Below are 13,759 nucleotides of genomic sequence, written 5' to 3'. Positions count from 1 at the left end.
TAGATGCGAGGACATGACGTGAATGACAGTTTGAACCCCTTTTTGAAGCCACAGCATACAGTGTATTACAGGGTTCATTATGCAACGTCTACACCATTCATTTATAAGTGCAGCAGCGGATGTACCAATCCCAGATTGTCCCTTAAAGATAATACAGTCTAATATAAGAGGAGTGAGTCCCTTGAAAACAAAGCTCTCAGCAGACGTCTCCAGCAGTCTTAAAGTAGTATTAAAAAGCCTGCGGTGTTGCTCGGGTTCTAATTAAACAAATCTGGCCTCCCCTGCTTCCAACGCAAAAGGAGGAAGAGAAAGAGACTTCAAATGATTTATTGTCCCCGGTGGCTATGTCTATACTGCTGACAGACACTATAATATGAGGCTTCAATATGGTTTGTGACCACAAGTCCCTTTGGTGAGACCGAGGGGTTTCCTAGCCCGAACTTGCATGGGTAGCCCTCTACCTCAATAGTGTACATCTAAATAGTGTAAAGTGGAGACAACGAGAGGAAACCACCTGAGACTATTGAGATGCCATCAGTTGGCTCTAACCATACCTGGGTTCAAGTAGTATTTGTATTTTTTTAATATATACTTTTGATTTAATCAATTGCCTAGTCCCAAAAGAGCAAACTCCACCCAACCGCCACTCCAGGCCGGCAAAATCAAACTTTTAAAAGTATTTGGAAGAAAATAAATACTCTTCGAACCGAGTTCTGACTGCAGAAATGCCACACTACCTAACCTCGGCCCTAATCCGGAAGATGGCGGTAAACAAACAGATTTGAATGTTAAATTACAACAGATGGCGACTTAATGAGACAAAGCTGTCACCGCTTAAATGACTCAGAGCCAGAGAAAGAGAGGGAGGAGAGGAAGGAGGGACAGAGGGATTGGAGGGGGAGGATCATAAATGTCAGTGCAAATTTGAACAAGGTCATAATAAAGTTGGAGACGGTCCCCAAAAAGACTGGACTGAAGAGAAGCGTCCCTGATTTATCAAGAGAAAGAGAAAGAGAGAGAAAAAGAGAGAGAAAGAGAAAGAGAAAGAGAGAGAAAAAGAGAGAGAAAAAGAGAGAGAAAAAGAGAGAGAAAGAGAGAGAGAGAGAGAGAGAGAGAGAGAGAAAAAGAGAGAGAGAGAGAGAGAGAGAGAGAGAGAGAGAGAGAGAGAGCAAAACAAAAGAAGAGGGGCGAGAGAAGGGAGAAAGCGAGAGAATGAGGGAGAAACAGATGGGGAAGGAGGGGAAGAGAGAGAGAGAGAGAGAGAGCGATACCTCTGTATAAGTCAGAACCTGAGCCAATGGGGTGCGAGCCTATCACACACCCGGGAAATGGAAGACACTGTCTGAACTATTACAGTTTTTTACGATTGCTTACACACTAAAATTGAACTTTTCCCACAATTAGCAAAACCTTACACTCAAGCAGCAAAACACAAGGCTAGATTTGCACAACTGTAAGCACATTGTCAGCTTCACACTATTTGCAAAACATTACACACAGTGATTTGCCAAACACTAAACGCACTTGTATACATCAGACACAGAAGTATATCATGATGTCACTTCCTTGCAATTCCAAAGCACTGACTGTCAAATTACCACACCTACAGTATGAGCCAATCTGTTAAACACAGCCATCAGGTTCACAAACACATGATTGCTAAATTGTAGACACACCAATCAGGTTTAAGCACTATAAAAATGCAGCAGGTAGGTTCACCTGCCTTCAACCAAAATGGAAGGAGTCAGAAGAAGAGTGAGGGTGAGAGGAGGAGTACACAGAGGAGGAGAAGGCGGTAGAGGAAAAGGCAGAGGCCGAGCCAGAGGTCGAGGAAGACCCGAAGCAGGAGGAGAACGTGCACAAAGAAGAAGAGGACCAAACTTATCAAATGACATTCGTGCAACACTAGAGGACCATGTTGTGAACCACGGATTGACGCTGAGGGAGGCTGGACTGAGAGTTCAGCCAAATCTTAGCAGATATACAGTGGCATCTGTCATAAGGACTTTTCGACAGGAAAACAGGTAAAAGAAGATCTGTCTACAGTTACAGTAATCAGCCGCTTATTGTATGCACCATATCAGCACTTGTGATACCCCTTCCTGTGACATTATACAGTAAGTTACATGTATTATTCTCTACATAGGATTGAGGGTCGGGAACGACAAGGAGGAAGGGGGCCCATATAGAGAGAGAGATAATAAACATGGTTTTGGCCAATAATGCTATCAGGCTCAGAGAACTACAAGCCAACATTATCGGTGACCATGCCATTTTCAATAATGTCCATCAGGTCTCTCAGTCAACACTGGCAGGCATCCTGAAAAGACATTGGGTTCGAATGAAACAACTTTATCGAGTGCCTTTTGAGCGGAATTCAGAGGGTCAGACGGCTGAGTATGTGGAGGTTTGTATTGTTCACTTTAGCACTGTGATGTTGCACACTGCACACATGACTTTTTTTTACATTGACTGTATACTAGACCTATCCTGAACTACACAATCTTGTCTTTCACTGTATTTCAGGGAGTTTTGCAGCTGGATGCTGAGGAAATCCTGCATGAATTCATATATATTGATGAGGCAGGGTTCAACCTCACGAAAGCAAGAAGGAGAGGCAGAAATATCATTGGCCACAGGGCTATAATCAATGTCCCAGGGCAACGTGGGGGTAACATCACCCTTTGCGCTGCCATTTCACAGCATGGGGTTGTCCTCCATCATGCCAAAATGGGCCCTTACAACACACCTCACATTCTCGCATTTTTGGACCGATTGCACCACATCGTCACAGCAGGTAATGAAATGCACCAGATGCAATACACGGTCATCTGGGACAATGTGTCATTCCACCGCTCTGCTTTGGTCCAGAACTGGTTTCAACACCATCCACAGTTGACAATACTATACCTTCCACCATACTCTCCGTTTCTAAACCCTATCGAAGAGTTTTTCTCTGCATGGCGGTGGAAGGTTTACGATCTCCAGCCCCAGGCCCAGGTACCCCTCATTCAGGCCATGGAGGACGCCTGTGACCAAGTCGATGCCGCAGCTGTGCAAGGATGGATTCGACATTCAAGACGGTTCTTCCCGCGTTGTCTTGCTAATGGCGAAATTGCTTGTGATGTTGATGAAATTCTCTGGCCAGATCCAGCTAGGCGAAGAGATAATGTATAGTATGTTTACTGTAGTATTTTCTGTACAATATTGTCATTTTTTTTCAGATAATTTTTTAAGTTTGTTGTTATTTACTGTAATTGTAACCGGTACTGGATACAGTATTTTACGTTTGTCTGTTTGCTGAGCTAACAGTGTTATGCACACTACTGTAGTAGCATGAAAACTGGGACATGTTGACTGATTTGGGTATATGGAGAGAAATAAATGATATTTTCCTCAGTCTGCAGCATTGGTCTTGTGTAGTGTTTGTGTAACGGATGTGAAATGGCTAGCTAGTTAGCGGGTACACGCTAGTAGCGTTTCAATCAGTTACGTCACTTGCTCTGAGACTTAAGTAGTGTTGCCCCTTGCCCTGCAAGGGCCGCGGCTTTTGTGGAGCGATGGGTAACGACGCTTCGTGGTTGACTGTTGTTGATGTGTGCAGAGGGTCCCTGGTTCGCGCCCGTGTCGGGGCGAGGGGACGGTTTAAAGTTATACTGTTACATTGATGCTGTTGACCCGGATCACTGGTTGCTGCGGAAAAAGGAGGAGGTTGAAAGGGGAGGGAGTGTAACGGATGTGAAATGGCTAGCTAGTTAGCGGGTACGCGCTAGTAGCGTTTCAATCAGTTACGTCACTTGCTCTGAGACTTAAGTAGTGTTGCCCCTTGCTCTGCAAGGGCCGCGGCTTTTGTGGAGCGATGGGTAACGACGCTTCGTGGTTGACTGTTGTTGATGTGTGCAGAGGGTCCCTGGTTCGCGCCCGTGTCGGGGCGAGGGGACGGTTTAAAGTTATACTGTTACATTTGTATAGTTGCACTTTCTCTGTGTACTTCATTTACAGTACTCTAATCACTGACAATTAAACTTGCTAAAAGTGTTTTAGGTTAGCAACAGCAGTGTGTAACTGGTTCAAAAAGATTGAAGTCATATGAAATGTGTGTGTTTCGTATGGTAACAAAATATAATTTTTATGAAATCGTGTATAGTTTTGACAAGTGTTCCATTTTGCAAATGACCTGAAGTGTCGTACTACTTTGGTGTAGGGTTGTGCTAATTGTGTGTAGTGTTTTGACAAACCGGGCCCTGTTTTCAAAATTGTGCTTAAAACAATTGAAAAAAACTGTAAAGTAAACACAATTAAGTTTTCAGGGAGAGTGAACGATGTGCCACCACAGTCGTTATCTTTGTCTCAAATGGCACCCTACGCACTAACTTTGAATAGGGCACATAAGGCTTTGGTCAAAAGTAGCCCATAACATAGGTACATATGGAGTGCCTCCCAAATGGAACAGTACTCCCTGTCAGACCATACATGGGGGATGTTTTCTTCAAGGTTTCTCCTGTAGTCACTTGCATTTTATTGTACTGCACAATAAGCCACTAGCAGAAATTAACCAGAAAGGCTACTGAGCATCAATTAAAAATATTTTTCATGCCTTTCTTTCCATTGGAATACATTCAAATCCTTTCCTGTCTCGTCTGTTAAAACCAGTTGAATTATAGGGCAAAATATTGATTTCCACTTAAATAGACATACCCAAACGTAATACATTTTCATGAGATGGTCATAAACAATAACTGTTGATGTTTCGTAGTTTTAGAAAGTTCTAGAACTCACCTTTCTGGTGAAAATAGTTATAAACTGCTGAGGTTTTGTCTTTTCTCATGATGCGAGCTCAAATGTTTTTTTTTTGTTGTTTTTTTTCACCTTTATTTAACCAGGTAGGCAAATTGAGAACACGTTCTCATTTACAATTGCGACCAGGCCAAGATAAAGCAAAGCAGTTCGACACATACAACAACACATAGTTACACATGGAGTAAAACAAACATACAGTCAATAATACAGTGAAAATAAGTCTATATACAATATGAGCAAGTGAGGTGAGATAAGGGAGGTGAAGGCAAACAAAATATATATATAAATAAATAAAAAAATATATAAAAAGGCCATGGTGGCGAAGTAAATACAATATAGCAAGTAAAAAAAATAACACTGGAATGGTTGGTTTGCAGTGGAAGAAGGTGCAAAGTAGAGATAGAAATAATGGGGTGCAAAGGAGCAAAATAAATAAATACAGTAGGTAAAGAGGTAGTTGTTTGGGCTAAATTATAGATGGGCTATGTACAGGTGCAGTAATCTATGAGCTGCTCTGACAGCTGGTGCTTAAAGCTAGTGAGGGAGATAAGTGTTTCCAGTTTCAGAGATTTTTGTAGTTCGTTCCAGTCATTGGCAGCAGAGAACTGGAAGGAGAGGCGGCCAAAGGAAGAATTGGTTTTGGGGGTGATCAGAGAGATATACCTGCTGGAGCGCGTGCTACGGGTGGGCGTTGCTATGGTGACCAGCGAGCTGAGATAAGGGGGGACTTTACCTAGCAGGGTCTTGTAGATGACCTGGAGCCAGTGGGTTTGGCGACGAGTGTGAAGCGAGGGCCAGCCAACGAGAGCGTACAGGTCGCAGTGGTGGGTAGTATATGGGGCTTTGGTGACAAAACGGATGGCACTGTGATAGACTGCATCCAATTTATTGAGTAGGGTTTTGGAGGCTATTTTGTAAATGACATCACCGAAGTCGAGGATTGGTAGGATGGTCAGTTTTACAAGGGTATGTTTGGCAGCATGAGTGAAGGATGCTTTGTTGCGGAATAGGAAGCCGATTCTAGATTTAACTTTGGATTGGAGATGCTTGATGTGAGTCTGGAAGGAGAGTTTACAGTCTAACCAGACACCTAGGTATTTGTAGTTGTCCACATATTCTAAGTCAGAGCCGTCCAGAGTAGTGATGCTGGACAGGCGGGCAGGTGCAGGCAGCGATCGGTTGAAGAGCATGCATTTAGTTTTACTTGTATTTAAGAGCAATTGGAGGCCACGGAAGGAGAGTTGTATGGCATTGAAGCTCGCCTGGAGGGTTGTTAACACAGCGTCAAGAGAAGGGCCAGAAGTATACAGAATAGTGTCGTCTGCGTAGAGGTGGATCAGAGACTCACCAGCAGCAAGAGCGACATCATTGATGTATACAGAGAAGAGAGTCGGTCCAAGAATTGAACCCTGTGGCACCCCCATAGAGACTGCCAGAGGTCCGGACAACAGACCCTCCGATTTGACACACTGAACTCGATCAGAGAAGTAGTTGGTGAACCAGGCGAGGCAATCATTAGAGAAACCAAGGCTGTCGAGTCTGCCGATGAGGATGTGGTGATTGACAGAGTCAAAAGCCTTGGCCAGGTCAATGAATATGGCTGCACAGTACTGTTTCCTATCGATAGCGGTTAAGATATCGTTTATGACCTTGAGCGTGGCTGAGGTGCACCCATGACCAGCTCTGAAACCAGATTGCATAGCGGAGAAGGTATGGTGGGATTCGAGATGGTCGGTAATCTGTTTGTTGCTTAGAATATCCCAGCGAGATGACCACAATGTCTGCACTCGCTATACTGTTCATTTGCCGTCTCCCAAGCTGGCCTCACTCTCTGGATAGGCCAAGCGTCACTCCCTATGCAAATGTGGGGTCTAAAACTTGCCACTTAAAAGTCAGCTCCGCTTAGAGAGTGTAAACTGAGAGCAGACAGATGAGGCATCTTGGCATTATAAGGCACTGGACCCTACGATGTTCACAGAGCACTTTGTACACCAAAATGTCAGAACTGGTCCAGAACAGCTCAAATTCCCCCGTATCAGGGACTTAACATCTTTGCCTAGCTTGAAGTACTTTAAGCGGATTTCATATTTTGCGCATGCGTATTGCCTGGGGTAATTCCTGGGGTAAGACTGCACATTTGGGTGTGTCTACCTACCCTCACTGCTAGTTGTCGGGCAGGCTAACAGTGAGTACTGGACTGTCCACTTGTCTGAAACGTCATTACCATTTAATCATTTTTACCCAGACTTTTACACATCTTGGACATTTACTTTTTCTTTGTGGATGTAGTGGGAATGGGGGCTTCTCCCGCCACTCAACGCGGGTAAGAGCCTTGGCTTCCACAAGACGGATGCGACTCTCTCCACTACAAACATCGTACGTGCTGGTTGCCCTACCGTGTGCATGCAGGATAAAATATTGGACATGGAGTTCTGCTGCGACTTCTACAACGCTGTCACCGAGAGGGAAGGAAAGGTAGGCCTAAATGCACTTTCCTTTGCAATTCGCAGGTTAGGTTATTGTTGAATAGACAACATCCCTTTGATTTATCAGGCTAGAATTGAGTTTTTTCACATTTTGAACAAATATTGTACGCACACACACACAGTGCAATACAGTAGAGCCACCAACGCACATGTAACTTGCCTATCCTGGCCCAACAACAGTGCATGCCAGGACAAGCAGCTACTGCCCAGTGAGTCGTCACAGCAGGCTACTGTCACATTACCCCGGGCCCAATTCTGTCTAATTGATAAATGACTGTACACAGAGCCACCTCAGCTATACAAGGTCAGCCCAGAGCCCTGCCAAGCTTCCACAGAGCAGCAAAGTCTCTCTCTCACACACACACACACACACACACACACACACACACACACACACACACACACACACACACACACACACACACACACACACACACACACGCACAAACACAGACACACAGCCGAGCGCTGCCTTAGGACCACAGTGCTCTCAGGGGGAAGCCCCGAAATCCAATCAATCTAGCTACCTGGCTGGAAGAACAACACCAGCCCCACTCACTTGACAGGAGTCTGTATTCTCACGCTGGCACCAGATCGAGTCAATAACCACACATTGTATTTGCATCGCTAAGCGTCCTCGGAGAGTCAAACTATTCCAAGATGGTGATAGAATTAGGGCCGCAAAATTCCAGACTTTGGGAAAGTCACAGCCATACACTGAGTGTACACAACATTAGGAACACCTGCTCTTTCCATGACATGGACTGACCAGGTGAATCCAGGTGAAAGCTAGGATCCTGTTTTGATGTCACTTGTTAAATCCACTTCAAATCAGTGTAGATGAAGGGGAAGAGACAGGAATAAGGATGGATTTTTAAGCCTTGAGACATGGACTGTGTTTGTGCCATTCTCAGAGAGTGAATGGGCAGGACTAAATATTTAAGTGCCTTTGAATGGGGTATGGTAGTAGGTGCCAGGCCTAGTGTCAACAACTGCAATGCTGCTGGGTTTTTGACGTTCAACTGTGTATAAAGAACGGTTCACCACCAAAAGGACATCCAGCCAACTTGACACAACTGTGGGAAGCATTGTAGTCAACATGGGCCAGCATCCCTGTGGAACGCTTTCGACACCTTGTAGAGTCCATGCCCTGACGAATTGAGGCTGACTAATTCATGAAGGCTGTTCTGAGGGCAACTCAATATCAGGAAGGTGTTCTTAATATTTTGTCCACTCAGTGTATGTGTTCCGTTTATTTCAATCAATCCAAGAAAAGCAGGCATCATTGGGCTGAAACCAAAGTAAATGATCGGAGAAATTAGGCAGATCTCAAATCCATCAGATGCACTTGAACTGAACGAAATACATTTTTATAAGCGACCCAATTCCTGCCAAAAGATAAAGCATTTTTACTTCTTTCACATTGACCATAATAAGCTTGATATTGAGTGAATGATTGTAGGCAAAAACAAAAATAAACTTCTCTTTGGTGTGTCCACAAAACTATTAGTGAGCGATGATTGCTACAGAGAGCACATACTATTACTGGCACAACAATGGAGGGAGAAAAGCGCACAGCCTAGCCTGGTCCCAGATCTGTTTGTAACGTTTTGACAACGCCTTAGCAAGACATCACAAACAGATCTGAGACCAGGCTACACACAGCCTGTGTAAAACAACCCACCACACAGTCAGTCTAGCCCTTTCCCCAAAACTGTTTGGTGCTGTCTCACCAACTCAACTGTCTTGCAAGACCACACAAACAGTCCTGGGACCAGGCCACAAACGCAGGATGAAAATGTATGCACTCTGGATAAGAGCGTCTGCTAAATGACTAAAATGTACATGCAAATTCTTCCTCAAACAACCCTGCACATATATCAGTTCAAGTAGTCCGTTACTATGCACAGACAATTATGACTCCAACATTCCTCTACTCAACAACGTTAGCCCCTGTACTGTTCGTCCATTGGGCGATTACCATAGCTCGACAAAACCCATTCACACGCACCCCCTAACCCATAGATGCTGTTATAATTCCTTTCCAATGGCCCTCAAAACAGCTAAAAAGGTGTTGCGGCGAGCACCGGGGAATCTACCAATGTGCAGCCATAACCATTAAAATGTTCGACTCGCCATTAATGTGACTGTACCCGGCGGTAAGTGGCACAATCCATCACCGTTATGACTGGAATGTTCTCAATACCCGGCACCCCTGGAATCCCTATATGGCACTCTTCTGGTTGAACACAGAAATATGGTCTAATTAATGTCATGTCTTAATGTCTTAGATGGTCTTACATGGAGCAAAGCAAAGTACAAGGAATATAGAACAGCCGTGGCTCATCTTTGCCAAGCATTATATAATTAACTTTTTTACATAGGTAATCTTTTAAGCTCAGACTTCACTTGATTATGCCATTGCTGAAACATTCAATACAGCTACTGGGGGTGTACTATTCTTTAAAACCTGATAGTAGTCAGTTGATGGAGCAACTTACTCAAATGCCACCCTCAATACAGGGGATTACAGGCAGACAATATTGTAGTTGGCTGAGCAGGAAGGAGGCCTCTTGGAAATGGAGTGGCAGTAGTGGAAGTAAGACACGCAGGTCATTACACATCATGTTTGTCTAATGTAAAGACAAGGACATGTTTAAAATGGACGATCTGGGAATTAAACCACCTAAAAGTGATCACCCCACAACTTTTTGGGTAAAACATCTGAGGGGTGGAGCTGGAGCTGTGGATGCAAGAAGGACTGACCATCCATGAGATCACAATGTCAGTTTTAACCTTTTTGAAGCTACAGTGCTGGTTTACAATGATATCGTATACAAACAATGGAGTAAATAAAACAAGATATTTTTTTGGGGCTATGATGGTAAAACAGTACAATTAAGCTCATATGTACAGGATAACCCTCATATGAATAACAACCACTCTAACACCAATACTCTCAAACGCCAATACTTCTCCTGAGCACACACCCCTAAAAATTACGTGTGTGTCACACCCTGACCATAGAGACCTTTTATTCTCTATGTTGGTTAGGTCGGGGTGTGATTTAAGGGTGGGTTATCTAGGTGAATTATATTTCTATGTTGGCCTAGTATGGTCCCCAATCAGAGGCCGCTGTTTATCGTTGTCTCTGATTGGGGATCATATTTAGGTAGCCATTCTCCCATTGTGCTTTGTGGGAACTTGTCTATGTATAGTTGCCTGTGAGCATTATTTATAGCTTCACGTTTCGTTTGTTCGTTTTGTTCTTTAACTTTCTCTTCCGAATGAAAGGATGGAAACATACCACGCTGCATCTTGATCCACTCATTCAACAAACGTGACAGAAGATCCCACCACTCACGGACCAAGCAGCGTGCACAGGAGGAGTGTGCACTTGGGTGTGCACTTGGGAGGAGATAATGGCAGGAGACGAAAGCCTTCCATGGAAGCAGACGCAAGCGGTGAAGGAAGGACAGCGACAACGCCGGGGTTCGCGGCCACGACGCAAGCCAAAGAAGCCGCCTCAAAATGTCTTTGGGGGGTGGCACACGGGGTGGTCAGCGAAGTTGAGGTGCGAGTCAGAGACCGAGGAGTTATTGGACAAATTCGAGGAGAGTGAACGGAGGGGAGAGTTAGCCTGTCTAGGATCAGCGTGGCGCTAGCGGCACACCCCCCCCCCCCCCACTGAAAAACCAGTGCCGCGAAATTCAAAAAAAATATTTTTTTTAAATATTTAACTTTCACACATTAAAGTCCAATACAGCTAATGAAAGACACAGATCTTGTGAATCCAGTCAACATGTCCGATTTTTAAAATGTTTTACAGGGAAGACACAATATGTAAAGATGTACATCTATTACCTAAAAACACATTAGCATAATCCACCATCTTTTATTTGTCCACCAACACCAGTAGCCATCACCAATTCGGCTAAACTAAGATATTTATAGCCCCTAACCAACAAAAAAACTCATTAGATGACAGTCTGATAACATATTTATGGTATGGGATAGGTTTTGTTAGAAAAAAGTGCATATTTCAGGTAGATGGCATAGGTTACAATTGCACCCACCGTCACAAATGGAATAGAAAAACTACTTAGAGCAACGTGATTACCTACTTACTAATCATCAAACATTTCGTAAAAATACACAGCATACACGAATCGAAAGACACAGATCCTGTGAATACAGACAATATTTCAGATTTTCTAAGTGTCTTACAGCGAAAACACAATAAATCGTTATATTAGCATAGCACATAGCACATAGCAGCCCAGCATTGATTCTAGCCAAAGTGAGCGATAAAAGTCAACATCGCCAAAAGATATTAATTTTTTCACTAACCTTCTCAGAATTCTTCCGATGACACTCCTGTAACATCATATTACACATTCCATATAGAGTTTGATCGCAAATGTTTATATTTAGCCACCAAAATCATGGTTAGACAATGTGAAATGTAGACAAGCTGGTCAGAAAAAGTCCTTGCGCCACTTAGACAGTGATCTACTCTTATACATAAATACTCATAAACGTGACTAAAAAATATAGGGTGGACAGGGATTGATAGACAATTTAATTCTTAATACAATTGCGGAATAACATTTTTTAATTTATCCTTACTTTTCAATACAGTTTGCGCCAAGCGAAGCTACGTCAAAAAACATGGCGTCCTAAGCCACTAAAATGTTTCGACAGAAACACGATTTATCATAATAAAAATGTCCTACCTTGAGCTGTTCTTCCATCAGTATCTTGGGCAAAGGATCCTTTCTTGGGAGCAATCGTCTTTTGGTGGAAAGCTGTCCTCTTGCCATGTGGAAATGCCAACTGCGTTCGGGATGAACTGAAAAGCGTGCCCAACTATTCACATCGTTGCAAAAATAAATGTCCCAAAATCGCACTAAACGGATATAAATTGCTATAAAACGCTTTAAATTAACTACCTTATGATGTTTTTAACTCCTATAACGAGTGAAAAGATGACCGGAGAAATATAACAGGCTAAACTAACGCTTGGAACAGGAGCGGGTCGGTGTCCAGCACGCGCGTTACGCAGCAAGGAAAGACTTGCTAGCTACAGGGTTTTTTGATTTATAGGGCCTGTGAACGCGCAATCGACCCCATTGGAATCGTCATCACGTAAAGGCATCCAGGGGAAGACGTAAGAAGTGTCCGTATAGTCATAGCAATATCAGTGCCGTTTTAACTGACTTCAGAACAGTGGCCAACATTTCTGAAATCTGAATCCATGTCAGGGAAATTGCTGTAGAATGGGCTCTGTTCCACTTAGAGACAAAATTTCAACTCCTATAGAAACTATAGACTGTTTTCTATCCAATAATAATAATAATATGCATATTGTACGATCAAGGATTTTGTGGGAAGCCGTTTCAAAAATTACCCAATTAGCATAAATAGTCTAAACAGCGCCCCCATCCCCAACAGGTTAGAGACCTTTGAGGAGTTTTTGGACAAATTGGAGGAGAGTGAAGCGAGAGAGCTATTGGTTTGGCGTAGTATGCATGGCATACATCCTGAGGAGCGTGTTAGCCGTCCGATGCCACCTGTGCCAGCTTCCTATACTCGTCCTGATGAGCGTGTCATTTGTCCGGTACCATGTGGGCCGGTTCTACGCACCAGGTCTCCAGTGCGCATCCACAGCCCAGTACGTCTTGTGCTAGCTCCCCGCACTCACCGCGCAGAGTGTGTCATCGTTCCGGCACCACCTGTGCCAGCTCTACGCACCAGGTCTCCAGTGCGCCTCCACAGCCCTGTATGTCCTGTGCCTGCTCCTCGCACTCTCCCTCAAGTGCGCCTTCCCAGTCAGGTACGTCCTGTGCCTCCTCCCCGCACTCACCCTGAGGTGCGTGTCATCAGCCCGGTGCCACCTGTACCGGTCCCACGCATCAGGCCTCAAGTGCCCCTCCACAGTCCAGTACGTCCTGTGCCTCCTCCCCACATTCGCCCTGAGGTGTGTGTCATCAGCCCGGTACCACCTGTACCGGTCCCACGCATCAGGCCTCCAGTGCGCCTCCACAGTCCAGAGCTTTTGGCGACAGTTCCCAGTCCAGAGCTTCCGGCGACAGTTCCCAGTCCAGAGCTTCCGACGACAGTTCCCAGTCCAGAGCTTCCGGCAACAGTTCCCAGTCCAGAGCTTCCGGCGACAGTTCCCAGTCCAGAGCTTCCGGCGACAGTTCCCAGTCCAGAGCTTCCGGCGACAGTTCCCAGTCCAGAGCTTCCGGCAGCAGTTCCCAGTCCAGAGCTTTCTGCGACAGTTCCTTGTCCGGAGCATACGGCGACGATTTGCGGTCCAGAGCCTCCAGCGATGGTCTCTGGTCTAGAGCCTCCAGGGGGGGTTATCAGTCCGGAGCGTCCTGCGAGGGTTCCCAGTCCGGAGCCTCCGGCGACGATCTACGGTCCGGAGTCCCCGGCGACGAACCATGGTCCGGAGTCCCCGGCGACGA

Source organism: Salvelinus fontinalis, chromosome 42 (genome assembly GCF_029448725.1).
Source record: "Salvelinus fontinalis isolate EN_2023a chromosome 42, ASM2944872v1, whole genome shotgun sequence".
NCBI lineage: Eukaryota > Metazoa > Chordata > Actinopteri > Salmoniformes > Salmonidae > Salvelinus > Salvelinus fontinalis.
The sequence above is the reverse complement of the archived record's forward strand: the minus strand, read 5'-3'. Positions refer to the sequence as shown.